Source organism: Dasypus novemcinctus, chromosome 24, assembly GCF_030445035.2.
Source record: "Dasypus novemcinctus isolate mDasNov1 chromosome 24, mDasNov1.1.hap2, whole genome shotgun sequence".
NCBI classification, from domain to species: Eukaryota; Metazoa; Chordata; class Mammalia; order Cingulata; family Dasypodidae; genus Dasypus; species Dasypus novemcinctus.
Genome location: NC_080696.1, coordinates 61157860 through 61184666, shown reverse-complemented (window position 1 = coordinate 61184666; position 26807 = coordinate 61157860). Strand labels below are relative to the sequence as shown.

The 26807-nt window shown below is 60.1% G+C and overlaps 1 long non-coding RNA gene and 1 other non-coding gene across 3 annotated transcripts; both read left to right on the top strand.

Annotated features, from left to right (window-relative positions):
- Positions 1–1507: 1507 nt before the first annotated feature.
- On the top strand, positions 1508–1585 carry TRNAG-ACC (transfer RNA glycine (anticodon ACC)). Its single transcript has one exon. It is a non-coding gene; the product is annotated as a tRNA-Gly (tRNA).
- Positions 1586–6605: 5020 nt separating this feature from the next.
- Positions 6606–21050, top strand: LOC139437539 (uncharacterized). Of its 2 annotated transcripts, XR_011647402.1 has the most exons (3): positions 6606–6935; positions 7617–7718; positions 20142–21050. It is a non-coding gene; the product is annotated as an uncharacterized lncRNA (long non-coding RNA). The 2 variants fall into 2 exon arrangements; XR_011647401.1 differs by lacking the exons at positions 6606–6935; positions 7617–7718 and adding an exon at positions 10812–11250.
- The last annotated feature ends 5757 nt before the right edge of the window (positions 21051–26807 follow it).

Here is a 26807-nt window from a genome sequence, read left to right as displayed (position 1 = left end):
ACGTGTGGCCTTACAGTGGTAAGTATGACAGAGAGCCCCACTCAGATCGGCTTTTTTATTAAAAAAAAAGGGATATGTTCACTGGACATTTGAGACAAGTTTCCAATATAGACATCAGACAAAAAGCAAACACAGAAAAGAGGAGTCAGAAGGGACTAGAGAAAACGCAGGAAAAGGCAGAAAGCTTCAAAATCTACACCATTAACACCCTCCAAGGGGGAGAGGAGGCGCCCAGATGACGAGAATGACAAAAAAAGAGGGTAGTTTAGGAGAACAAGGACAAGCTTCCTGATATTTAAGTATGAAACCTATTTTTTTAAAAAAAGCACTAGAAGGTTGGAAGAAAAAGTTGAGAAAAGTTTCTCAGTACATAGATTTCTTTTTCAAATGGACAATAATGGAGAAGGAGGTGAAAATTAAAGGATCAATCAAGTAAGCCCTAAATCTCATAAAAAGAGAGTTTGGAAACAGCAGAAGGTATAGCGATCAAAGGAACACTGCAAATATCCCCCCAGAACGGGAGCCCCTGAGCCTGCAGACGGGAAAAGTCTCCTGCACTTAGAGCAGTGAGTAAAAGATTCCAACCAAGGAAGCTGGTATGATGAGATTTCAGAAAACAAGAATCAAGAAAAGATTCTAAAAGCCTTCAGAGATGAAACAAAAAATGGCTTATATACAAAAAAGGATGCTGGGGTCCAAACGACAGAGGCTGGTCAGTGGCAGGTGGAGGAAAGCGCTTTCCAAATTCTCTGGGAAAATGCTTTCGCCCTGGCTTTGCTGTCCTATGCCCCTGCAAACTCATCAAGGGAGAGTGTCGATAAGGACATTTTCCAGTAAAATGGCTCAAAGATTCTCCTTCCACGCCCCTCTCAGGAGGAGATGGAGGGACACCCCCTCCTAAAACAAGGGTCACATGGAGAAAACAAACAAAACAAAAACAGCATGGAGAGTGGGAAAAGTTCAAGGCTTAAAGTTGTGCAGGGAAATGAAAAAGCGACTGGAACAGGCTGGAATGGGAGGCGGGATGAATGTGGGGGTGAAATTTCAAGAGGGGAAATTAAATAGACGCGTTTCAAATATGTTTGTACTTGTACAAAGAACTATAGATGAACACGTTGTAGGTCTATTGAGCTTTTGAATGAAAAATTAGCAATAGGTGTTTGGTTTTTTTTAAAGGTGTTTTTTGGCTTTTGTAACCAAAAGTAGACTTCAGGTAAGATCTCATCTAGAAGCTCAAACAGTTTGGTTTGAGCTTTTCCTTCCATCTCTTAGTTTGGCCTTCCCACAGCATCACCTTCCTCAGGCAGAGACTTTCCTGCTACTCCAACTTCTGTCCTACTGGTGATCAAGTAGCTGCTGTGGTTCCAGACCTCACATTCCCACAGGAGACCAAAGTAACCCCTGAACTGCCTCAGGATTCACCATCTCCAATTGGCCATAGGGATGAGCGGCATTAGCTGAAGTCAATCCCTTCAAGTTATAACGACCACTCCTAAAGGTGAAAGGGGGGAAGCAGATTTGGCTCAATGGATAGAGCGTCCGTCTACCACACGGGAGGTCCAGGGTTCAAACCCCGGGCTTCCCTGACCCGTGTGGAGCTGGCCCATGCAGTGCTGATGCGCGCAAGGAGTGCCGTGCCACGCAGGGGTGTCCCCTGTGTAGGGGAACCCCATGCGCAAGGAGTGCACCCCGTAAGGAGAGCTGCCCAATGTGAAAAAAGCGCAGCCTGCCCAGGAATGGCGCCACACACACGGAGAGCTGACACAGCAAGATGACGCAACAAAAAGAAACACAGATTCCCGTGCCGCTGACAAGAATACAAGCAGCGGACACAGAAGAACACACAGCGAATGGACACAGAGAGCAGACAACTGGGGGAGGAGGGAGGGGAGAGAAATAAATAAAAAATAAATGTTTAAAAAAATAAATGAATAAATAAATAAAAATAAAGGTGGAAGGGGTCCATGCCCATGGGATTAAGACGGTTAGACTCATGACCTACTAAGCACAGGGCATTTTTTAAGTGTCCGCCAAACCCCCCCGTTAAGAAGATGAGGGAACTGAGGTGCAGGGAGGGTAAATAGGATGGTTCTAAGGCCACCCAGCTGCCCCGTAGAGCCTGAGCCCAGAGCTGAGCTTTCCAGATACAGAGCTGTGTGTCCAGCCCTGGTGACAGACCCACTGCCCGGGCTGCCTGGGTGCATCCACGGGCCCTCGCGGTGATGGAAGAGACCTGTGCCTCGGCCCACGGCGGCGGGGCCTGGTGGGCTGCAGCGGCATTTTGTGTCCTGTGAAAATGCTCCTCCTGCCAGAGGTTCTGTGAAATCAGCCGGGGTATGCCGCATAGTGCGGCTGCTCCAGGGGAGTTTTGGGGAGCCCATTGCCCAGAGGGTAAACCGAGGCCCAGGAAGGTTAGGCAGTGGCCTAAGGAACAGAGACAGGATTCGAACCCAGGCCATTGGGCTTCCCGGCCAAATCTCCTGAACCCACTGCTGAAGAAGCAGCGCGTTGGGACTCCACACGCAGCCTGGCTCTCTCTGCCAGGTCCCGCTTTTTGGGGTCAGCTCCCCTCACCTGCCCCAGCCCCTCCCAGGATGCTTTGGCCTCCGCTCTCTTGTCTGATCAACCCCACGGGTTTTCCCGCAGCAGGAAGGAGAAGAGGCCCCGGGAGCAGGGGTGGCAGGCGGGGAGCAGGGGTCTGGCCGCCCTCGCCAGGGGCTGCAGAGCCCCCCCCCCCCACAAGGCGCGGGGTGGGGGGGCCCCGGGGAGCAGACCCAGCGCCACCTGCTGGCGGGAGGTGCCGGGAGCACCCCGGTCTGGAATTCTGGAGGGGCCTCCGCACCCGTGGGTCGCCCCCAGGCCCCTGCGCGCGCCCCCGCCGGGCTTGGCCGTCCCCCCTGCAGGGCGGAGCCGACGAGGCCAAGCCCCCGCTCAGGGCTGGGAGAGGACCCCGGAGGGCCTTCGGCGCGGTGGCTGCGCGCAGGGACGGGCCGCGGCGCTCCTGCCTCCGCCGCGGAGGGCGCGCTGGCACCTGGCGGGGGCGGCCAGGGACGCCTCCTGCTCGAGCGTCCTCTTGGGGCCGAAATCAATGGCCAGTAGGGCAGTGGCTCAAGACAGCACCGATCTAGTCTTTTACCTTTCCAGGGGTCAGCAGGCCAGAGTGGGACCCCGGGCTAGAGGCAAGGTGCGGGCCGGCTGGCTCCTCCCGGAACCCTGCGGGGAGAATCGCTTTCGCGCCCTTTGCGGCCTCTGGAGGCGGCCTCCTTCCTTGCTCCCTGGTCTCCTTCTGTCCTCCGTCCCCACGGCCGGCAGGGCAGCAAAGGCCGGGCGCGCGCGCTCTCTGGCCCCTTCCGCCGGCGATGCATGGGGTCCACCCGGGACCTCAGCACCAGCTCCGCATCGCAAAGCCTCACGTTCACCCCATCGGCAACGCCCCTTTTGCCCGAGAGCTCACAGGTTCCAGGATTGGCAACTCGTGCACACCCTTGGGGGGCCGTTATCCAGGCCGCCCCCCTGCGCGACATCCTACGGCGCGACATCCCCAGCAACGAATGACGCCCCTGAAACGCCACCCGCGCCAGGCTGGAGAGGTCTGCGGCGGGCGATGCCGCTGTGGCGCCTCGAGGACACGTGCGCGCGGGTGGCTCCGCCTGCAGCCCGGGTCGTGGCCCAGCCCCGCTGAGCCTCAGTTTCCTCCTCTGTAAAAAGGGAGCGAGCACCTTCCTTGAGCTCACTGCGAGGCCCGACGAGGCGATGCATGCTGGGAGCATTTAACAAATGCTGATGCCCAGGTCCTCCCCGGCCCGACCGGAGGGGGCCGCGGGCGGGAGTTGTTAGAGGCTCCCCCGTGACCCCGAGTGGCAGCCCCGCAGGGATGGCCGTGCCCCCCGGGGACACCTGGCGGACGGCGGCCACGGCTGGACCCCCGCCGCCCGCCAGCGCTGCGGGAGCGTGGGGCCGGGCTACGCTCCCTGCCCGGCACCCGTCCTCGGTGGCGGGAGGCGGCCTGCGGGCAGGGGGCGCCCCGCGCCGGGGGTCCTGGCCGGCCTCCGCCCGGGCCCCGCCGCCCGCGCTCAGCGCTTTCACAGCCTTGAGCCGAGCGCCCTCTGGCGGCCGTGGACGGCCCTGCCGCGCGTGGCTGCGGCACTTTCCAGGCTGCAAAGCAGCAGCTCCCCGGCCTGGGGCGGGGCTTGGCACTCGGGAGGAGGGGGCTTCTGACGCCCCCTCCCATCCCTCCCCACCAAAGTGACCAGTAACGCATTTTCCCAGTGGTGCTGGGGGCAGGTGCGCGACCCCTAAACCTGTCCATGGACAGGTCCCACTCTGCCCCCCAATTCCAGCTAAGGTCCCACTCTGCCCCCCAATTCCAGCACCCCAATGTCGGGATGGGGGCAAACCTAGCGCCTGAGGGGCCCGTTTCCCTTCCTCATGGGGCCCACCCTGGAAGTCCCGGCCTGGCTCCCGCAGGGGCGCGCAGCGGGCCCTGGACGAGCCCCTGGACGGGCTGATGCCTCTTGAGCTCCTACATGCAGTGACTCAGTTCATCCCGCTGTTACCTCCGTGTAGAAGGGATTATTACCCCATCCTAGGAGGTGGGGAAACTGAGGCACAGGGAGGCTATGCTCCTTTCCCAAGGCCACACAGCCAGTGACCAGCCCACTAGGATTAAACTCAGAGGACAGAGCGGGTCAGCACAACTTGGAGGAAAACTCTGGGTGAAGAAGCCCAAGCATCACCGCGGGGGACGCCTCCAGCCCGGGAGGGGCAAGATGGGCTTGGAGCCCCCAAAAAAGATGGGGTTGGAGCCCAAACACAGCCACCCTGTCTGAGCACAGTCAGCCCACAGGCGCACGCCCCCGGGGTGGCCACAGACCCCCCACCCAATTCAAAACCCAGCACTTTCCCCTGGGGGCTGGAGCAGATGCCCGGCCTCCCTCGGCCTCCAGGTCCACTCGTGCCTCCCTCGACGGTGGTGCTCGGGATGAAACGGGGTACACGGGATAACTGCACCCCCTACACCCCCATCCTGAGCTCCCAGAGCCTCCCCTGCCTCTCCTCCCCAGCCCCTCTATCTCCTGGCATCGCCCCCAGTTGTGCTCTGACAATTGGCCCAGAGAGGGGTCCAAAGCCGCGCAGCCCCGTGGCTGGCCCTGCTCCAGGCCCGGTGGCAGCGGCTCCCCCCACTCAGCCATGCTGTGTTCCGAGGGACCACCTGCTCCCCCCACCTGCCTGGCCTCAGCTTCCCCATGCTCGGGAGGGAGGTGGGCTGCAGCCCCTCCCACGTCTCACGCACGCGCGACACCACGGCCACACTGGGCGTTGCCTCCCCCATCCCGGCCCAGGTGGTCGGGGGTCACTGACCCAGGAAAGAACGCCCCTCACCCCAGCGGCACCTCCCGAGTGGCAGCCAGGTCCGGGCCCTTCAGGGTTCAGCCCCTTACCAGCCGGGGGCCTTTCGAAGCATTGTCACTCTCCTGAGCCTCGGTTTCCCCGTCTGCAATAGGCGGGCTTGGAGAAGAGGATCTGCGGAAAGCCCTGGAAGAGCATCTGGCATGCTGAGCACTCGGAGGACATCAGTGAGCTTCGTCATCGCCGTGTCCCAGGGTCTGGCACACCCATGGCCACAAAGAGAGCATGAGCGTGACCTGCTCAGGGACGATTCCACAATGTGCCGTGACCCCGTCCCCTCCGTGGCTGCTCAGAGCCGGCACAACCTCCCTGCGTGAGCAGTAAAGGACCCCGTGGCCGCAGAGTTTCCCGCAGCCCCACAGCCGTGAGTGCAGATTTGAACACAGGTCCCGAGGCTGCAGGAGTCCTCACCCCCCTCAGGGATGGGCCCCTGATGGCAGGGTGGGCTGGGGCTTCCCAAGGGCGGGCCACTCACCAGGCCCCCTTAACCCTCACGACGCCATGGAAGGTGGAGATTGGGCTTTGCCCATTGCACAGATGAGGAAACAGAGGTTCAGAGAGGCGAACTCAGCACCCAAGCTCCCATCCAGGCTGACCGGCCGCAGGCCCACGCGGCCAGCCCCTCGGGGGCAGTTAGGAGCCGGGGCCTGGGCAGTCCTGGGCAATCGCCGCCTACCCTTGGAGGCGGGTGGCTTCCGTCCCAGGACTTTGTCTCCAAACAAGCGTTTGTTAGAACCCATTTCCACCTCGGCCCCGAGGACTTCGAGGTTTCCCTTGTCTTCAAGGAAAGAAACAACACCCAGAACTCTAGAAGACGCACTTTGCTCCTGACAATGCCACCTAAGCGTGCTCAGCGCAATCAGCCTCCAGCCTCACCCAAAGCTCCCCCGCAGCTGCCTCCACTGTGTCGGGGAGGCAGTTTCCATAAATGGAAAGAGAGCCCGGTCCAGGGCACGTGGGAAGCCAGCCAGGCAGGTGGCAAAACCCGACGTGGAGGAGGATTCGCTTTTTAAATTAAAAAGTTTCTGGAGGCGTCGGGGAAGAGTCTGGAAGAAAATCAGGGCAAACTTTAAGAAAGGCGGTGAGAGTCTGGATGATTGGTTTTCTTCTGGCTTATTCTGAGTTTTCTATTTTATCCGCAAGGTACAGGTTTTAGCTGAGTAATTGCAAACATGTTCAAAATGAAAAGCGACCTGCAAGGACAGGCCCCCCAGCCCCCTGGGAGCCCGGACGGCGCCGAGGACACGCAGACCCTGACAGCGACAGAGCCGGCCGCGGAGGAGGCTCTGACCACCAGGTGGCGCCCCTGGTCTGCTTTTGCTGAGGCCGGACTCTGCGTTCACGGAGCAGACGGGCTGAGGGGCTGCGCCCTCCAGCCCTGCCGCCGGGTCAAGTTCAACTCGGCCAGGACGCCCTGGGCTGAGCCGGCTCCCAAGAGACCTTCCGGGACCTGAGCTTTGGATTCTGTGCCTTCCTGCTCTCCCCCATCTCTGTGGACCCCTGACCCCGCACCTCCCCTGCAGAGTGTAAGTGGCCCCTCGGTTCATCTGGTCCCTCTGCCCAGCGATGCATGTCCTTGGAGTGACCTTCAGGTGCCTTGCGGTCCGCCTGGCCTGGGCCCATCCCAGCGGTCTCTGAGCCCCTCTCCCCCGGGTCCGAGCCTGCGGCCTGGAGAGCTCTCGCCTCTAGCCTGCCTCTGATTTTCTCTCTGCATCTCCCTGCCTCTCGCCATCCCTTCCTGCACGACGGCATCTCACTGCCCAGAAAATTCCCAAGCACCCGTGTGTCTGCACAGGCAGATTCCCAGGCTCTGCCCCCCGCAGATTTCAACCCAGCAGATCTGGGAAGGGCCTAAGAATCTGCATTTCATGTAGATCGCACCAGAACTTGAGCCTCCGGGCTCTGCACCAATCTCCGCAGGCCCCCTGGTCCCCTGGGCTTCGTCCCCTGACCCTGTTCCAGCTCCCTCCCTGAGCCCAGCCGTGCCTGCCTTGAGGGCACACGTGACCTGCCCCGGGATCTTTGCACATGAGCTCCTGCAGCTTCCGTTCCCCGTCTCTTCTGGCTCATCTGTGGGGCTCCGGTTCAAATGTCTGCTCCTCAGAGACACCCTCCCCGGGCACTTTGTCACACCTCCTATTCCCTTTCCTTCCCAGCGCCCACAGTAATCTGCAATCACTTTATTGCCTTGTTCTTTTAATTACTAGCTCTCTCCCGGCGCTGCACTCTCAGCTCCACCGGGTCCGCAGGGCTCACATCAGGCGCTCTTCATTGTCTCCCCAGCCCTGGGCACCGCGTCTGACCCACAGGTAGGCGCTCACTACGTATTTCCTGAATGAATGAATGAATGAACAAATGAACAAACTTCCCAGGAAATTCTAGTGCGGGCGGAATCTGGAAGCCCAGACGATTAGCCTGTCACTCCAGGCCTTTTGAGGCGGGGCCCACTGGGGTGTCTTCACTGCCCGCCTCTCAGACCTGGCCCCCACAGTCGGGGACATCCTTTCCTAGCCCCGCTCCTCTGCTTGGGCACCTCCTCCTGAAAGTCCTCCCTCAACTGCCCGTTGCACATTCAACTGCTAAGGTCCCACCCAACCTCCACCTCCACCAGGAAGCCTGCCTAGTCTTTTCCCGGGAAGAAATTGCTCTCTGTCCTATCAACTCCCTCCACGGCCAGACAGCCCCAGGCAAGCGTGTGTCCTCTCTGTGTCCAGACCCCTGTCTGTGCCCACCTCGCGGGGGCTGGGCGGGGGGTCTGTGGGCCCAGACCTCAGTGTGCATGGGCAGCTGGGGCAGAGGGGGCCGCGTTGCCATAGGGCAGGCAGGGGTCAGCCTGCAGCAGTGTGGGCTCCCAGGAGAGGCCCGCTCCCCCGCGGGGGGCCACGGCCAGTGGGAAGAGGGGCGGCCCAGCGCAGCACCCTGTCTCCACCTCCCGCCCCGCCCCTGCGGGCTGGGGCAGCCCCCGCCTCGTCTCCTCATCTGCAACAAGGGATCCTCAGAGACCCCGCCTCATGCCTGGTGTGGAGGCCTGAGCGGGCCTTGGTGGGTGTCCCTGTTTCCCTGAGCGGTGAGCTCCTAGGGTGGCGGCTGGGCCCTTCGTCTCGGTGCCCTCATTGCCGGGCCCAGCAGGGCCTTGACTGCCCAGGGCCCCCCCACTTGGAGGCCACGGTGCAGGCTCTGAGCCCGGGCTGGGACCCAAGCCCCACTGGCCCGCGGGGGACTTTGGGCAGGGACCTTGCTCGGGCTGGGGTGTGCGCGGGTCCAAGCGCTGACGTGGTGACCGATGGCCCTCTTGGCGTGGCCGGGTTAAGCATTGATTTTTCTGGCTCGCTCTGGCTCCAGGCCGGGGGCACTTAAGGGGACTGCGAGCGCCTGGACAGGGCCTAGGCCTGTGGGAGGCCCTTCTGCCGGCGACGGGGGGGACGGGGATGGGGGAGCGACGCCCAAAGCACCCCCGATTCCAGCCCCCTGTGATGGCCATCCCCCTTGCCGCCCTTCCCTGCTGATATTCGAGGCCCTTGGAGCCCAGACCAAGCAGCGGCTGCCCTCGCCCCCGGCCCCCCCCCCTGCCTGCACACAAGAGCCGCCCCCCCCAGCCTGCCCGCAGCCCCCCAGGCCCAGGCCAGGGTCCCCAGGCCCTTCTCACCCTGGAGAGGTCTCCCTGGCGAGGGCCCTGCGCAGCCCACTTGCTAAAATCCTCAGGCCACCGCCCTCCCCCTTTCCAGAGCGGCGCCTGGTGCAGCCCCAGCTGGCACTTTGGGGGCCGCAGCAGCCTCCCTGGGGCCCCTTGGAGTTCTCTCTTCCCCCCCTCCAGCCCTTCTGCACCCAGCAGCCAGGGGACCTTGGGAAATGTGACCCCAGCCCTGTCCCTCCCTCACCCCCCAAACCTCAGTGGCCCCAGGATCGGGGTCAGCTCCCCAGCCCCCTGGCTCCCCTTGCCCCCTGGCTCCCCAGCCCCCCCGGCTCCCCAGCCCCCCGGCTCCCCAGACCCCCAGGCCCCTAAGCCCCCCAACCCCCCAGGTCCCCAGCCCCCTGGCCCCTTAGCGCCCGAGCTCCCCAGCCCCTCAGCCCCCCAGGCCCCTGGCCCCTAAGCCCCCCAACTCCCTGGGCCCCCTGACCCCTGGCCCCTTAGCCCCCGAGCTCCCCAGCCCCTCAGTCCCCCAGCCCCCCGGCTCCTAAGCCCCCCAACTCCCCAGGCCCCCTGATCCCTGGCCCCTTAGCCCCCGAGCTCCCCAGCCCCTCAGCCCCTAGCCCCCCGGCCCCGCCAGCCTCCCAGACCCCCAGCCCCCTGGCCCCCCGGCCCCCCCTGCCTCCCAGCCCCCCAGCCCCCGGCCCCCTGGCCCCTCAGCGCCCTGGCTCCCCAGACCTCCGGCTCCCCAGCCCCCCCCCCGCCCCTCAGCCCCCCAACCCCCGGGCCCCCTGACCCCTGGTTCCTTAGCCCCCCAGCCCCCTAGCCCCCCAGTCCCCTGGTTCCCTGGCCCTCTGCCTCGTCCCCTGCTCCTGCGGGAGCTCTGCTCTCTGGACACGACTGCCCCCACCCAGTTCCTAGGACCGCGGGCCTCTGTGCCCTGCGTACCACTGCTCCCCTCCTCGGAACTCCCTCTTCGTGTCTCCGGTTCCCTCTTCCGGGGGCTTCACTGACCCCGAGGAAGGCGGGGTGTCTGAGGATGGCCCCACGGGGGCTCCGTCTTTGAGCTGCAGCCAGATCCCGGGAAAGCCGGGATTGGGCCCCGGCGGCCAGGCCGGTGATGGTCAAGCCTGGCGTGGGGGGGCCCCGGGGCTGGGGCAGCCCTGCAGGGCCGACGGGGGTCTGGAGCCGACGGGGTCCCTGTGAGAGCGGAGGAGAGAGGGAGCAGCAGGGGGAGGGGGGTGCCCAGGCCCCCGGAGCAGAGCCGGTGCTGCCTGGCTGCGTCCCCGCTCGGCCCTCGTGACCACGCGCCCCCTGCCCTGCGGCCCTCCTCCCGGCAACGACCCCCACTCAAGCTGCCGTCCGGGTCTCGCTCCTGGCCCTGGGGTCTGCACATCCCCGAGGGTCCCCCGACCACCCCCCACTCCTCACTGGGGGAAACTGGCCAGTGGACCGGGTCTCTGAGGGCAGGACATGTCCTCCTTGTCCCTCTCCAGCCGAAGGTCCGCCCCACGCCTGCCTTAGAGGTAGGCAAGGAGCCAGGTGCAGGCCTGGAGCTGGACACCCGTGTCACACCCTGCCCTGCTGCTCACTGCTTGAGCCTTGCCACCCACCGCTGCCCGAGGGCCCCGGCGGGGCGCGCGTCAGCCAAGCAGGGGATGGCTGGGCCCGGCTCACCCCTGGTGCCTGGTAGACTGTCGGTGGATGTGACCCCTTACTTCTTATCCATCCTTTCACTACACATTTACTTTCTTCCCCGTGTTTTGTCCAGCACCCCCCGGGGGCGCCCGGGGCCCCAGAGGCCGGGCCCTGCACCACGGGCTCCGTCTCCCCAGCCCCGTTTCTCATCTAGTCTCACCCCATCGCTGCCGCGCTGGACGGAGCGTGAGGAGGGCAGGTGGCCCGGCCCCAGCAGGGTCCCCTCCAGCGTCCCGTGGGCCTCAGGCCTCTCACACACTGCCCCTTCCCTTCCTTGGATGAGCCCCCAAGACACCCCCATTGGAAGGGTCACGGGTGGACAGCACGCTGGGCCAGGCCCCCCTGTGGCTTAGAAAATTTGTTGAGCAGAGACCCACATCAACGGGAATGATTAACGCAGCCGGCTTGGGCTGGCCCCGCTGCTGGAAGCTTCCGCGCGCTCCGAGGCGCTGGCTTGGGTCAGCAGGGAGCAGCCTGGCCCCGTCCGGTCTCGCTCCAAGTGCCCAGGATTTCAGGTGAGAAAAACAAGGACCTGCCGTGCCCTCGCCAGGTGAGGAGGCAGGTGGCAAAGGGGAGCGGCCAGAGCAGTGACCTGCCCCCCGCGAGGCTGAGGGCGTCCAAGGAAGGGGGGTCACTGGGGTTTCCTTCAGGCTCACTCCGCATCGCTGGCCGGCCTGGTTTCTTGGTTGGTTTTGAAGCTGGAGGCATCTCTGGGAAGGGGCTGCCCCCAGGCAGTGTCCAGTGGGCCGGGGTCCCCGAGGACAGCTGTCCCCTGCCTCGGCGGCTGGCCAGCACTGAGCGGCAGCCCTCGCCCTGGAACCAGGCCCCAGACAGCACAGCCTGCCCGGTGAGGGGGCCTGGCACGAGCCCGCTGTGTGCCCGCCTGTGCCAAGAGCTTTGCAGGGGCGGCCGGGAGGAGGCACCGAGCCCACGCGGGCACCACCCTGGGCTCGCTCCCAGCTCCGCCACGATTCTCCTCTGCAAAATGGGCACAGAAATTGAACTCAGGAAGCCGAGGCCCAGGAGAGCCAAGGAATGGCCAGGCTGTGCAGCTGGACAGTGGCCCTGCAGGCTTGGAGCCAGGCAGGGCGGCCACAGGGCCGTGGGCCTCCCCATGACTCCCCTGGCCACCCATGCCTGGTCCATGAGCTTCAGGGGCCTGCCCTGTGGTGGAGACAGCCCTTTCTGCCTGCGGGGGAGGAAGCAGTATATGGCAGTACTGTGTGGTTGTTAAGTCCTCATGCTGTGGGGATTGGGAGGCCTGACTTCGAATCCTCGTAACCTCCTATCGGTACAATGGGACAACGGGCTCGTCACACGCACTCTCGTATTTACTGTCCTCGGTACTGATCTGAACCCCTAGATGCTTTCCAGGATCAGGGTGAATGTCCAGGGTTCAAATCCTCCAAGAACATTGGACCAGGGCTCAGGAGACTCAAGTGTGAATCCCAGCTCCAGTGCCCGCTTTGGCCTCAGTTTCCCCATCTCTAACTGTGGCGAATGCGGCCTGCATTCCATCACCAGGTGCCAGTCCCAGGCTAGCCCTTCCCATGCACCAGCTCCTTTACTTCCCACACATCCCACAGGTGGGGGCAGGCGTGGGGGTGGGGAGCTGGCCCAGGGCTGCACGGCTGCTGGCAAGAGCCCGTGGGCTGGTACGGAGGGCGCGTGGAACCTGCTGGGTGCACGGGGAGCTTTACCACTACCCAGAGGCGGCAAACACCGCCCTCCAACCCCTGAGGCCACCCGGGGGCCTGGCGGGGTCCACAGAGCAAGGCAGGGCCCACGAGGTGGGCACCCTCACTCCTCTTCTTGCTTCTTCTCCCTTCCTGCCTCCCGTGGGTGACATCAGGGGTCCTGGAGCTTAAAGCCCAAACGCCTCCTTAAAAGCCCGGCTCTGTCTCGGGGACAGGCTTCGGCAAAAATCACCGAGCCACCCACAGGAGAGCAGGATTTAAGGGGGCACTTCTGGGCCTTAGCACGGCGAGGCACCAGAGGTACTTCTGTGGGTGTAGACCACAGCCCGGGGGACTGGGAGTGGGACTTGCTGGCCGTTGGCACTGCCAGGCAGAGAGATTCCACAGCTGGCTGGGAAGAAGGGAGGGAGCTCCCCAACCTTGGGAGAAATCAAGAGGGAGAGAGCGCCCCCTTGTCAGACCACCTGCCCCGACTGGGTGGGGTCTGCATGCTCTCCAAGGCTGGCTAGACCTGGGGGTTGGAGGAGTCGTCCAGGTCCAGCGAGCAGCAGAGCGCCCGGCCGATGGGGCGGGGCAGGTGCTGGTTATTTCACAAGGGCCCTGCCTGACCTCAGTGGTGAGTCTGTGGTTTTGCACCTACACCAAGTGCAGAGTGTGGACAAGGGACACCAGATGAGAAAAGGCTGAAGGCTGAGGAGCAGTTAAGGAGCGAATCTAGATGCTTCCCTGGGCCCTGGTGGTCAGTTGCTAAAGCATCCATGTACGTGTGACAAGATGGAGAAATCCACATTTATCAGTGGGGGGGAGTGTGCTCGTGGTTGGAAGGGGTCCCAGGGTAAATTACCTGGGCTGGAGAGGAGACCACTTTTCAAAGGGCCTCCTTGGCAACAGCAGATGCCCCCAAAGCACCTCCTAAAGAGGAGCAGTGGGGACCCCCAAACGGTTTGGCTTGGCTGAGCGAGTTGGGGCCGGAGCAGAATTGCTCAGGCCAGTAGGGGAGGCTGAGTCCTGACAGCGCCACCCCCCTCTGGGTCCCAAGACCTCCAGTCCCTCAGTGGACACGGGACACCCAGAATGGGCAGCCCCTGCAAGCCGAGTCAGAAGGTCTGGGTGGGGCCCAGCGTCCCCTGCAGGAGGCTCTGTGCCCACTGCAGGTGCAGAACCACTGCTCCGGAAGGTCCCTTCCAGGTGCCGCACGCAGACGGGGCTGGAGCTGGCGAGCGGGTCTCCGTCCATAGGGGCTTCAGGGAGAGGTGGTGGCTGCGGACCGAGGGGGCAGTGGAGGGGGTGGGAAGAAGGGGCCGAGTTCAGGTCCATCCAGAGGCCGAGCCGGCAGACCTGAAGGTGGACGGAGGTTGGTGGTGAGGGAGGAGGGACCCACGGCGCCCCCTAGAGGTGTGGCCTCAGCACGTGAACAGGTGGAGGTGCCACCGGCAGAGTGGACAGGACGGGGGCGAAGCGGCCCGGGTGAGGGGGTGTCCACCCTCGGACGTAGGGTGGGGTGGTCTCTGAGGAGCTGCTACCTTGACTTTCGGCTTGTGTCCCCTGCCGGCCGTGCACCTTCCGGAAGCAAGGTGGCTCTGAGACACGGGAGGGCGCAGCTGGGCGCTGGCAGGGGGCGAGGCCTGCCCTGACGTGGACGGGGAGGCAGGAAGGGTGGGCTGGCTCCCAAGTCCCGCCCTGTGGCCTGTGGCCTGTGGCCTGTGGAGGGAGCCAAGGCGAGCAGGCGCCAGCGGCTCTGCCCACAACCTGGGGGGGCACTGCCCCCTGGCCCCCCCCTGCTGCCCGAGGAGCCTGGCCCAGATCTCCTGACCCCAAGGCTCAGGAAAGAGCAATCGCTTTAACATGCGTCGACGGCTGTGCGCACAGGTGCGTGCTGGAGCTCTGGAGCGGTGAGTGTCCCTCAAACGTGGACGCCAGCACCGTCCCAGCCTGGCAGGTCTGGTGGGCGGCAGAGGCCGCTCCCAACCAAGAGCCGGCGGCTGACTTTAAAAATGGGTGCGGCGCAGCAGAGCTCCAGAATGGCTTCACCAAAGGCAACGAATGTGCCGCAGTGATGAGGGAGGTCGTTGATTGGGGGGGGGAGGGGTATGTGGGACCTCTTAATTTTTTGTTTTTGTTTTTTTGTATTTATTTATTTTTTTAATATTACATTAAACAAATATGAGGTCCCCATATACCCCCCCCTCACCCCACTCCTTCCCCCATAACAACCATCTCCTCCATCATCATGAGACATTCATTGCATTTGGTGAATACATCTCTGAGCACCGCTGCACCTCATGGTCAATGGTCCACATCATAGCCCACACTCTCCCACAGTCCACCCAGTGGGCCATGGGACGACATACAATGTCAGCAACTGTCCCTGCAGCACCCCCCAGGACAACTCCAAGTCCCGAAAATGCTTCCACATCTCATCTCTTCCTCCCGCTCCTTACCCCTAGCAGCCACCATGGCCACTTTCTCCACACCAATGCCACATTTTCTTCAGTTACTAATCATAATAGTTCATGAATAGAATATCAGTAAGTCCACTCTAATCCATACTCTATTCCTCCATCCTGTGGACCTTAGAATGGTTGTGTCCACTCCACATCTATATCAAGAGGGGGCTTAGATTCCACATGGATGCTGGATGCAATTCTCCTGCTTTCAGTTGTAGGCACTCTTGGCTCCCTGGTGTGGTGGTTGACCTTCTTCAACTCCATGTTAGCTGAGTGGGGTAAGTCCAATAAACCAGAGTGTAGGAGCTGCAAGTCTGTTGCGGCTCAGGGCCTGGCTATCACATGGTCAGTCCAGAGATTCAGGTCCCCTGGGTATACACTAAACCCCAGCACCAACTACAGGTTCGGTAAAAGTAACAGGAGAGGCTTGTGAACAAAGATCACATCTGAGTCCAGCTCCATCACACAGAAACACAAACTCCAAAGTAGGGCCAACTGACATGGCACTGAACTCCATCTGCCATGACCATAGAACCTGTGGGTCTCTGTAGCCCTCAGAAGGACCAATACCTGGGGTTGTATCTACTTTATCTGTCTTTGGGACTCTGCTGAGGTGTGCATAAGGGCAACCCCTCTGATAACCTTCTGGCTCTTTTTGGAGACTCATAGCCATATAAACTCATTTGTCCCTTCCATTTCCCCCTTCTATTCAGGTCAAAAAGCATTTTTAACTCCTGGTATTATATGTAGACTGAGATATTCTGCTGGTCTGAGTTGACCCTTTTATTCAAAGTCATTTTCTAGTTACATCATCAGCTGGTACTTGGTGGTAATCCCTCAGCACCAGGGAGGCTCATCCTTGGGAGTCATGTCCCACTCTGGGGGTAAGGCAACGTATTTACATGCTGAGTTTGGCTTAGAGAGTGGCCACATTTGAGCAACACGGAGGCTCTCAGGAGGTAACTCTGAGGCACCCTGCAGCTCTAGGCCTTGTTCTTGTTTCAGGTGCACAGGCTCACAAGCATAGTCATTAGTATCAAGGGCTCATTCTTGGACCTTCCTTCTTTTTTGGTCTTTGCCGTTGCACTTGGGGGATTGTTGCTGTTCTTTTAGGGACTGTGATAGAGCTCCCCTGGCTAGGAACTTAGCACTACCTCAGTTGTTGTTTTTAATTTTATCCACTATGAAAATATCCAAACATTTTTATGTACTCTGGATATATGCCCTGGAGAACTCCCTGCCAACCATGTGTCCCCTGTCAATAACATCCCACACCAGTATTCCTCCCCTGCCATTGTTGAACCTCTCTATGATCCAAAACTTCTTCAAAAGTGAAGCCTAATATATTGCCAGGTTCCATTAATAGTAAAATGGAATATAGCGATGAGTTTAAAGGTTAGATATAGAATACATATTAATTTAGAAAAATTAAGGTAAAAATAAATAGGGGTATCAAAAAATTTAAAAATGCAAAAGCTTTGTTTTTGATGTTTTGCCTTCCATCACTGCCCTGTATGCAAATTGGTAAGGCAACTACTTCCATCTTTTCCTCAGTCTCTACGTCCTTTTTCTTTTTTTCCCTAATTACTAAGCTTATCTTCACAAAAAGTTTTAGATCATAGTCATTCATATATACAATATACATTACTCCCCTATATCCAACATAAAACCCTTTTCCCTTCCACAGCAATAATCTTTTTACATATTCATATTATATTTACTGAAACTGATGTACAGACATGGAGACAATAGTTTTCAAACAAGGTAACATTTGGGTTTACGTTGTGGTTTATATTTTAGACTATACAATTTTCTAAATTTTTAGTTATCTTAGGTTGTACATTATGATTTACCTTTTAGCCTATCAGCCCCTATATATTTTTGGTGTAATTGATATGTCTTATATCCATTCTTGCATAGTCTCGTGGAACACTTCTGTTGCCCACACAGTTACATTGTTTCCATGCATTCAATACCTCTTTCCCCCTGCCCTTAGGGCCCACAGTGACAGTCAATCTTCATTGCTTGAAGGTCCATGTTCAGAGATACTTGCAACAGTGTTGAGAGCTTGACATTCTCAACTGCCCTAATGCCCTGGGAGCCACCCTTGCTCTTGAGAGATACAGTTCCCTCTATTTGAGGGCCTCAGTCCTCCCCAGGATGTGGGTATAGCTTCACTCCCATTATATGGGTCTCTATCCAATGATATAACCCACTATGGCAAAATGAGCATTCACATATTCCCTAGGAGCCTATCCTGCGTCCGATTATCCCCTTTAAGCATCTTAAACAGGTAACCTTCCTTATTACATTTTTTAAAAGGTTTTCTCAGCATTATACTCTGAACCAAATACCTGACAATCTCCTATGTTCATATGTTGCCCCCCCCCCCAATTTCTTGGTCAGTATTACCCATCCTCCCATCCCTAGCTCTCTTAGTTTTTTAATGTAACATTTATTGTGGTTTATGTATCTTTTTAAAAGAAAGACAATTTAATAAAAAAAATTTTTTTAAAGAACAAAAAGGAATCAATGGGCGTTCCTGAAAATGAGAAAATCCAATGTAAATAAAATATTCTGTCTCATGCCCTATAAAGGAAGATCCTGGATTGGTGCTTAGATATGCCTTTAGAAAAGATGACCTTAAAATAAAAATGCCTCAACATGCCAAAAAAACAAAACAAAACCAATCCCGCAGTTTGTGTGCCATCTGCAGACCCCAAGGAAACAGTCCTCATGCAACCCCAGGGCTGCTGAGTGCTTGCAGATGCCTGGGATTTGGGTGCACCGTCTTCCTCCCGCACGGCTGAGGTGACCTCAGGCAGAGTGGAGGGAACTGTCCACCCTGTGGATTATTCTGGAAGGAAGAGAGAGATGAGCTCTTGCTGCCGATGGGGTTTCAGTTCCAAGGAGCCTGCTCTCCTGCCATCTTCCTCTGTCCAGAAAGCGGGTTCTCCACTCGGGGCTCCAGCCCAGTCTGCGCACGGCACCTGGAGGAAACCTTCCGGAGCAGTGGTTCTCCACCTGCGTGGGCATCGGCGCCTCCTGCAGGGGACCCCGGGCCCCGCCCCAGACTTTCTGACTTGGCGGGTCTGGGCTGGGCCCTGCCTCTGCCTCGGTGGCAAGTCCGGGGGCTGCCCGCCCTGGCGCAGGGAAGCACACCCAGACAACTGCGCACGGCTCGTCGCGGAGCCCTCTGCTGACCTCAAGCCAAGATCAGCGCCAAATGCCAACTCGGCCCCAGAGCAGGGTGTGAAAAGCCAGACTGCCCGAGCTCAAGCCCTGCCTCTGCTGTGCGTCCTTGAGCAAATGGCTTAACTTCTCTGTGCCTCGGTTCTGTTTTCTAATCTGTGAAGTGGGAGCAATAGCAGTATCTTCCTTCTGGGGCTTCTGAGGATTAAGCGAGCTGATTCCCTTCCTTGGGTGGGGTTCCCCCAGAAGCAGCTGATGAAACATGGTAGGGGAGGGGGCTGTGGGGCCTGGAAAGGGGGGCGGGGTAGGAAGCCAGCACAGGGGCCTCTGCAAAGTAGGTTGTCCCTGTGGGAAATGGGCTCGCTGCCACCAGGGGCCTCTGGGAGCCAGTATAGACTGAATGAAGCTTTTCCAGGGCTGATGGAGCTGCCGTATTCCATCCGCCAGCCTTGCCATCACGGGGGCACGCGTGCTCCTGGGGGTACCAGCCCCACAGCTCTTCCAGCCCACCCCACCTGCATGCTGAGTGGCTCCAGGGGTCCGAGAAAGCCCTCGAGCCAAGGGTCAGAGGTGCTGGCACCTGCGCGAGTGCCAGGTGCACAAGCAGGTACTGAGGCACCTGCTTCGGCATGCCAAGGGCGTGGCAGGTGATTGGTGGCCCCAGCTCCTGTGATAATTACTTTCCAAGGGCCCGCTGGCACCTAGCAGAATCCGCTTCTAGGCTGACGCCCGTCCCAACCTCCTTCTCACGTGCCTGTTACACCTCCGGCCGGGAGGCTTTGCACTGGCTGTTCCCTCTGCCGGGAGCACCGTTCCCCCAACTCTCCCCAGGCCGTGCTCTTCCCTTCCTTGGGCCTCTGCTCAGCAGGCACGCACACGGCCCCACATGGCCACTCTCCATCTCGTCACCCTGGCATTTCTCACTCCATAACCTCCATCTTAGTGTCTGCTTCCCTGCTCATTGTCCCACCCAGAATTCCAGGAGTCCTACTGTTTACCACCCTATCCCCAACCTCCAGCAAGCAGAGAGAGGGCGTTGGCGGAATGAATGAATGAATGAATGAACGAATGGGCTGGGCTTGCAGAGGCAGCAGTGCCATCCAAGAAAGCCCTGCTCACGAGTGGGGTTCTAGGCCTTGACTCCCAGCTCTGTCCCTTCCTTGGATTCTCTCTGCCTCAGTTCTAAACCTTTCACGGGGTCCACTATGGTCCTCTGACCTCGGCCGCAGGAGGACCAGCCTCAGCCGTGGGAGTGGGAACTCCTTCTAAGTGCAGGGCCCTACAGCACCCCTCAGCCCAAAAACAGCCTGGACAGGATTGACAATACCTGCTCTCTTCTCTTTCCTGGGCACTCCCAAAAGACTAGAGCATAGTTAGGATTCAGTTTGTTGCATGGGACAGAGACCCAGGGTTAGAGCAGCTTAAACAAATCATTCCACCCTCATGTAATAGAATTTCGGAGGGAGGAAGGTACCATCCAGAAATCACTGAAGGTCAGGTCTTTTCTACGTTGTTACCCCTCCATCCCTAACAGAACTCTCACCTTATAGCCCAAGGTAGCTGCTGTATTCCAGCCATCGTGTCCCCATCCCAACCATTGGAAGTGGAAAGAAGCGAGGTGGGGCTTGCTCTCTCCCTCTCCCTATAAAGGCACTTAACAGAGGGCCACATGCAAGATTTCTACTCATGTCTTGTTGACCAACACTTTGTCACTCATCCACGACCCTAGCTGAAAATTCCCTACTAAGGAATGTGGGGAGAATGGACGGTGGGGAGCAGCTGGAGTTCTGCCTCACTTCCCTTTCCCCATGAGCCATTTTATTATTCTTTGATTCACCCACCGTGTGCCAGGCCCTGGGGAAAGGGCAAGAAACAAGACAGGGGCCCACGACCCAGGGGGGCTGACACCCAAACACCATGTTGATGATATATCTTCAAAATAATACAATTTACAAAAATGAGGGGATGGGGTAGTGGGGAGTGGGGTCTATGTGAACCTCTGATGTTTTTAATTATTTTATGTTTTTTAATGTAACGTTCTTTGTGTTCTATTAACTTTAATTTCAAAAGTGTGGAAAAAAAAAAAAAGGACAACGACAGCCCCATGAGCAAGAGTGGTGGGAGCCAAGAGGCTGAAGACCCGCCCTCGCCGGGGGAAGTCCAGGAGGACCTTTCTGAGGAGGTGACATTTAGACTGCCGCTGGAGGGATGAGGAGGGGCCATGGGCCAGCCCAAGAATCAGGAAACGGCTTGCACACTCCAGCTTGGCCACCAGTCAGCTGTGCATCCCTGGGCAAGTCACTGCACCTCTCTGAGCTGCAGCCTCCTCACTGGGCCGTGGCTGGAAGTCTCTCTCACAAGAACCTGGGTCTCTGTGAAGAAAGTGGGCCCCAGAGAGAGTGAGCTCGCCCTATGCTGGGCATTCTCAATGGGGGTGACTTTGCCCGCCCAGGGACACTTGATAATGCCTGGAGACATTTTGGATGGTCACTCCTGGGGCTGTGCTGCCGCCCTCTAAAGCGCAGAGGCCAGAGATGCTGGTAAACATCCCACGATGCACAGCACAGCCGCCGGCCCCGGAGAGTCACCCGGCCCCCGATGTCCACAGCCCGAGGGACCCCGCCCGGCAGCGCCAACAGCTGGGAGGAGCAGTCAGAGTGGGGGGTCCGGGTCCGCTCTGCCCAAAGCCCGCTCCCCTCTCTGTGTTCCTTAATCGCCCCCCAGACCCCTCGGCCTGCAGCCCGGGCGGGCGTGTCCGTCTAGAACGGGCCCCCCGTGCCTGCGACGTCCACCAAAGTTCAAGGAGACCCGAGCGTCCGGCTGATGAAGCGCTGGGCACGGAGTCGCCGCCCCCCACGCCAGAATCCGTTACGAGTTGGAAGTACAGCTATTATTTTTACAGCCCTGCTTAGAAATGGCTTGCAATCTCTAATTTGCTAAATTGATGTGTGTATTGACTAAATAAATATGCAGCACGAAGCCCGCGTCCCCTCCACACTTATTAATCCTCAGGAAATGGAAACACAGGACACGAAATGAGCTTTGGCTCGGAGCTGCAGACAGGAATACATTAGGTTGTTTTTCTAGCGTTCAGGGACCCGACTCGCTGCAGCAGAGCTGGGCCAATCACCGCCTTCCAAGTTTTCCATGACGCACACGCCTGCCCGGGAGACGGGCCCTTGTTGCTAAGGTTCTTGCTCGAACTTGAGCAGTCGGAGGGAAAACTTTTCCCCAATAGCAGAAAATCAGAGGCGGCTGCCTTTTAGGGGGTTCATTGGAGTTGATTTGAGAGTTTAATGGGGGGGCACCAAGATCTGTGTGTAGAAATCGGGCCAGTCATGCTGGCCGTCACCCCGGGGGGCAGTTCCCTTCCCGCAGGGCCTCTGACGTGCCCTTGGCTGGAGGGAGAGGGGCAGAGCTCCCCGGGCACAGGGGAGATCAAATCACCCCTCCACAGCCCGGCCCGGGGCGGAAGGAGGTGCAAAGGGATGAAGTTCTGGGGGTCTTGGGTGCTCCCACCCTGGGGGAGGGGGGGCAGCTTTGACCTCTGGGATCTGGGAGTCTGGGCTGGCCTTGAACCAGGAGGGAGGGGGGCCCAGATTTGCGGGAAACCCGGCAGGGTGGGCGAGTTCTCGGGCACAGTAACGTCTGCAGGTTCCTGCGCTCACGGAGCATTCGCCACCCCAGCAGGCAAGTCCAGGTTCACGAAAGACACTCCTCTTGCCCGCGTTGGGAAGTGGGAAGTGTTCTCCAGAGGAGGAAGGAGGCAAGCAGGAGGGGCGCAGTCCACCCAGCAGCCCAGCGCTCGCCCGCCAGGAGGGCCCCTGCCCGCTCCGCGCTCCTCTGCCGCGGGCTCTGGGCCCTTCTCTGCCCCTCACCCGCGGCATGACCTTGAGCGAGTGCCTGACCTTGCCGAGCGCCCCTTTCCTCATCTGTAGGGTCCCCGCAGACTTGAAGGCAGCCTTGGCATTCTCGGGGTCTCAGGAATGGAGCAGAGGGAGACAGTGCAGCCGCAGAGGAGGCAGAGGGGCGGAGAGAGAGAAGGCAGGTGTCTCTAGGGAGGCCTCTTGACCTGATCACCCTCCAGGTTCAGGCGCAGCCAGGGCTTCTCTCTGATCTACCCACATGCGTAGACAGGAAAAACAGCCACCACATAGCTCAACGCCGTGGTTATCTGGGGACCGAAGCCCAGAGAGGGCAAGGGCCCCACCCGGGGTCACAGAGCAAGTTCACCAGAGCCCCAGCACAAGGTCTTCCCGAGGGCACAGGGAGCTGCCCTTGGCAGCAGCCTGCTCGGGGCCCCTCTGCAGCAGAGGTGCTGGCATGGCACGGCAGGAGTGACATCCTTCTCTCACCTCCCTCTGTCTCCCCCACCCCAGTTTGCCTCTCTGCTCCAGGGTGAGGTTTGGGGCCTGCTTTGGGGAAGGTGCTCTAGGTGGATGGTCCGGCAAGGGCCTCATGAGAAGGTGACATCTGAGCCGAGTCTTAGAGATGAGTAGGAAATGGCCATGCAAAGAGTGATGGAGGCAGAAGGAGCAGCCTGTGCGAACGTCCTGGGGTGGAGCCTGACTCAAGGCCAGCAGGCTGGAGTGCAGCTAAGAGGTGGGGCGGTGGCCTGAGACGAAGGCACAGAGGCACTGAGAGGAGCTGGGACACCATGGGAGGGTTTACGAGAGGGCATGGGGAGCAGATGTAGCTCAGCGTCTGAGCACCTGCTTCCCACGTACAAGGTCTTAGGTTCAATCTCTGGTAACTCCTTACAAAAAAAAGAAAGAGAGGTCGTATCCCACAAAAAAGCTTTACCCCTCTTGGAGGGAAGATCCTAGAGATCCGGCCCTCCCCATCGGCTGCCCTTCTTGAGGACCGGTAGCCTGCGAATTAGAAAAAGGGGTCTCCCGATGAGCTGCCGTGGAAACCCCGCAGCGTGGATGTCACGAGAATGCAGGCTCCCCGAACACTCACCCGCTGCTGGCAGGGGGGCAAAGTGGTCCAGCCCCAGGGAGTCTGTGAGGCCATTTCTTACAGCATCACCCAAGCCCCTGCCCTAGGGCCCCTGCACCTGCCCCAGGGTCCCTGCACCTGCCCCAGGGCCCATGCACCTGCTCCAGGACCCCTGCACCTGCCCTAAGGCCCCTGTACCTGCCCCAGGGCCCCTGCACCTGCCTCAGGGCCCCTGCACCTGCCCCAGGACCCCTGCACCTGCCTTAGGGCCCCTGCACCTGCCCCAGGGCCTGGCAGCTGCAGGTAGGTTCCACTTCCCAAGAGAAAGTGCCCAGGCGGCCAGTCCAGGAAAGGCTCACGGCAGCCTTGTTCAAAACAGACCCAACTGGAGACAGCCCAGTAGGCCTGAACGGGAGGTGGCAGCTCCTCCAGGGACCCGCGCACACTGCACAGGGGAGTCTAGGTATGAGCTGCTGAGCTGCAGCCCCGTGGACCAAGCCGCTGTCGAGCAAGAGGAGGCCGATGCGAAGGCACACACTGCACGGGTCTGTGTCTACCCCATGGTCCCACGGCCATCGTGGAGAAAGCAAGTCCTGGTCTCTTATCTAGCGAGACCGTGAGGACTGGGGCCAGGAGGATTCATAGGGAAGGAACTTCCAGGGTGATGGAATGTTCTGGAACTTGCGCTGGGCGTTGGGTACACACAGGTGTGCGCCTTTGTCAAACCTCATCACACATGACACCTCAGACCCGCGTGTTCCACTGAGCGTGACTTGGGCATGTTGAAGTGCTGTTGAAACGGGGTCTGCAGGCGCCTTTGGGGTGCCCAATCCCCTCTCCTCTCCCTTTCCAGCGGCCCAGGCTTCGCAGGCAGGAGCTCTGTGCGAGCGGAGAGGACCTCGAGCCGGGCTGGGGGCTCCTGAGGCCACGGCCCCCGCCTCCCCGCGGCCACATCCATCTTTCATCGCCCGCTGGAGCTGCTCCCGCGCGGGCCGTGAATATTCATCTGATTTACGGCCGCAGACAGCTTTATGAATCCGCCCACCAATACCTGCAGCGGCCATCAATCTTCCCCCGAGACGGTGCTTCTGCCAGTAACTCATGAATTAAAGAGGCCCCGCCGCCCCCCACGCCCGCCCGCCCCTCGGCGGCGCGTCGTGATGGAGAGGACCTGACTTGAAGGCAGAACGCCATCGTCGTCTTGCCGCAGTGGCGGCGGCTCCGCGTGACCTTGGATGCCTCTCCCTGGCTGCCTGCAGCCAGGGAGAGACTGGGAGCCCGCAGATCAGCCCCTGCCCAGCTCTGTGCCTCAGTTTCCCTAGGTGTAGACTGGAGCGGGGGGGCACAGTGCCCCCTCCGCCTCCATGGGCTCTCCAAGGAGGGGTCTAAGCAGGATGGACGGGCCAGCTGGTGTGCGTGGAGAGGACACTTGCCGCTGCTGGGGGCGATCAGGAGATGCTTGAAGGGACGAGAGAGATGGGGTGCCCTCAGCGAATGCCCCAGTTTTCTCATCCTCAGAAGGGTGGAAGGCAGCCCTTGAGGGCTCTGGGGAGGATGCAAGGAGAAACTGGGAGAGAGGGCGGGCACCTGGGCAGCTGGGGGCACTCAGGAGGGTGTAGATGTTGTTTTTATCCTGGAAGAAGCAAGTGTTACGGTGTTTGACTCGGGGTTCCAAGAGCCACTTCAATGGGTTTGTGGGGCAGATTCTTGGGCAGGGGCTGGGGGCAGAAGCTCAGCTCTGCAAAGCCCGGGGGTGTCTCCCGCTTGCGCGCGTGCCCCAGGCCCCGCCGTGCCGGCCGCAGAGACAACGCTAGATAGGCAGGCCGGGGCTGCGCCAGCTTCACCCGCCAGGCGCGTTGGTGACCCTGGCAAGGCTCTTCCGTCCAGGCCAGCAGGTGGTCGGGGAGGTGGAGAAGGGGGGCGGCCCTCAGGACAAACGCCTGGGGTCCGACCCCAGCTCCCGCCCCTGCCCCGTAGGCAGGGCACGGGGGTCCTCGCCGCCTCTGAGGACGGCTTGGGGACTGGCAGGGGCAGCCCCTCCTCCTATGGGGGCCACCGTCGTGTCAGTTCTGACGGTCACCAGCAGATGTCAGCTGGACGCTGGGCCTGGGGCTGGCACCTGGGGAGGGAGGGGATCAGGTGACACCGTCCCTGGCTGCGGTGGCTCACCAGTGCCTGCAGGTCACAGCGTGTGTCCCCAGGCTCTGCCCGTAAGAGGGGCCTGAAGGATGCACCACAGCCCCCTTCCCCAGGTCCCTGCTCACACCTGACTCTGCCACGTGGCCGGCCTCCTGGGACAGCAATTTGCTGCCACCGCGGCTTCGGGGGCCCTTCCCGCCTCTGAATGATGGCGGTGCTGACCGAGGTCCGTTTCGGGGCCACAGCCCCTCCCCTCTCTCGGGTGCTGCGCTTGGCTTGGCTTCTGGACCCCGCAGTGGTGGCGCTGCCACGCTCACACCCGCGCGTGCCACGGCAGCGCTCTCCTGCCCGAGGAGCTTCACGCCGCGGCGTACGGGCCGCGCGCCCCTGCTCTGAGCGCTCCAACCCCACAACGGGGACTGGAGGTCCAGGGAGGCTGAGCAGCTAGCCCAAGGTCACACAGCTGCTCACCGAGCCCAAAGCATGCTCAGCCCCGCTCCTCTCCACCGTGGGAAGCGCGTCTGTTGGTGGCGGGTTCAGGACAAGACTCTGTTCCTTGCCAACGAACTGGGTGGCCTGGGGAAAGCGATCTCACCGCTCTGAACCTCAGTCTCTTCCTCCACAACCCCCCACAGGATGTTGGCAGGGTCCACTCGAGCCCCCGGCACAGCACCCGGCCATGGGGCGTGCTCTGTGAGCACATCCCCTCCCCCTTGTATTGACCCAGACCCCCTGGATGTGGGAGTCTGGGGGTCCAGGAGACCAGCAACCACCAGCACAGTTCTGGGAGGGGGCGCTTTGAGAGGAGGCGAAGGCGACGAGGAGGGCAACGGCCCCAGGCCGGGGGCACGGGCCTGTTTACTGGGCACTTCCTGCCGAAGTGGACCAAAGCTCAGTGGGGGAAAGGGCTCGGCTTCTGAGAAAAACTTCTCGGGGGCTCAGCCCCTGCCACGAAGCGAGGTTTCTGACCCATGGACTTTTCGCCTTGGCACAGGCCCCTGGCCATGCTGGCAGTTTTTACCCTGTGGGGCAGGTGAAGGAGGGCAGCCCCCCTGTCCCCCCCGCTCCCTTCTTCCTTCCAGTCCCCCTCTCTGCCGTCCATGGTCCATGCTGACCAGCTGGTGACACTGACGCCTATGGCCAGGGTGTAGACAGGGGATCCCGCCCCAGCTCCTACCTTTTCTAACTGTAAGATCCCACTTCCCTACTGTCTCTTCTGGGGACAGTATTAACACATCACAGCCTTGAGGGGAGGGTTTAAGGAGATCTCTGGAAAGGGCTGGGTGCACTGAAAGCACTCAGGAGGTGGATGCTATCGTCATTCGCAGTAGGTGCTCAGTAAACGCTTGCAGACTAGGTGGCCGGATGGGCAGCTGGATGGGTGCGCGGGTGAGCGGACTCATGAGCGTGTGTAGGTGTGCGACTCGCCCACCCAGCCACCCAGCCACCCGACCCTGTGTCCATCCAACTGTGTGTGCGTGTGGTTGGGTGGATGGAGATTTGGAGAGATGGATGGATGATGGGTGGATGGATGTTCAAGTGGACCATTAGATGAATGAACAGATGGACAGATGGATGGGCAGATGGGTTGCTGGATGGCTGGGACTGCACACTAAATGCTAAGTGGCTTCGGGCAGGAAGAGGGAGATAACGACT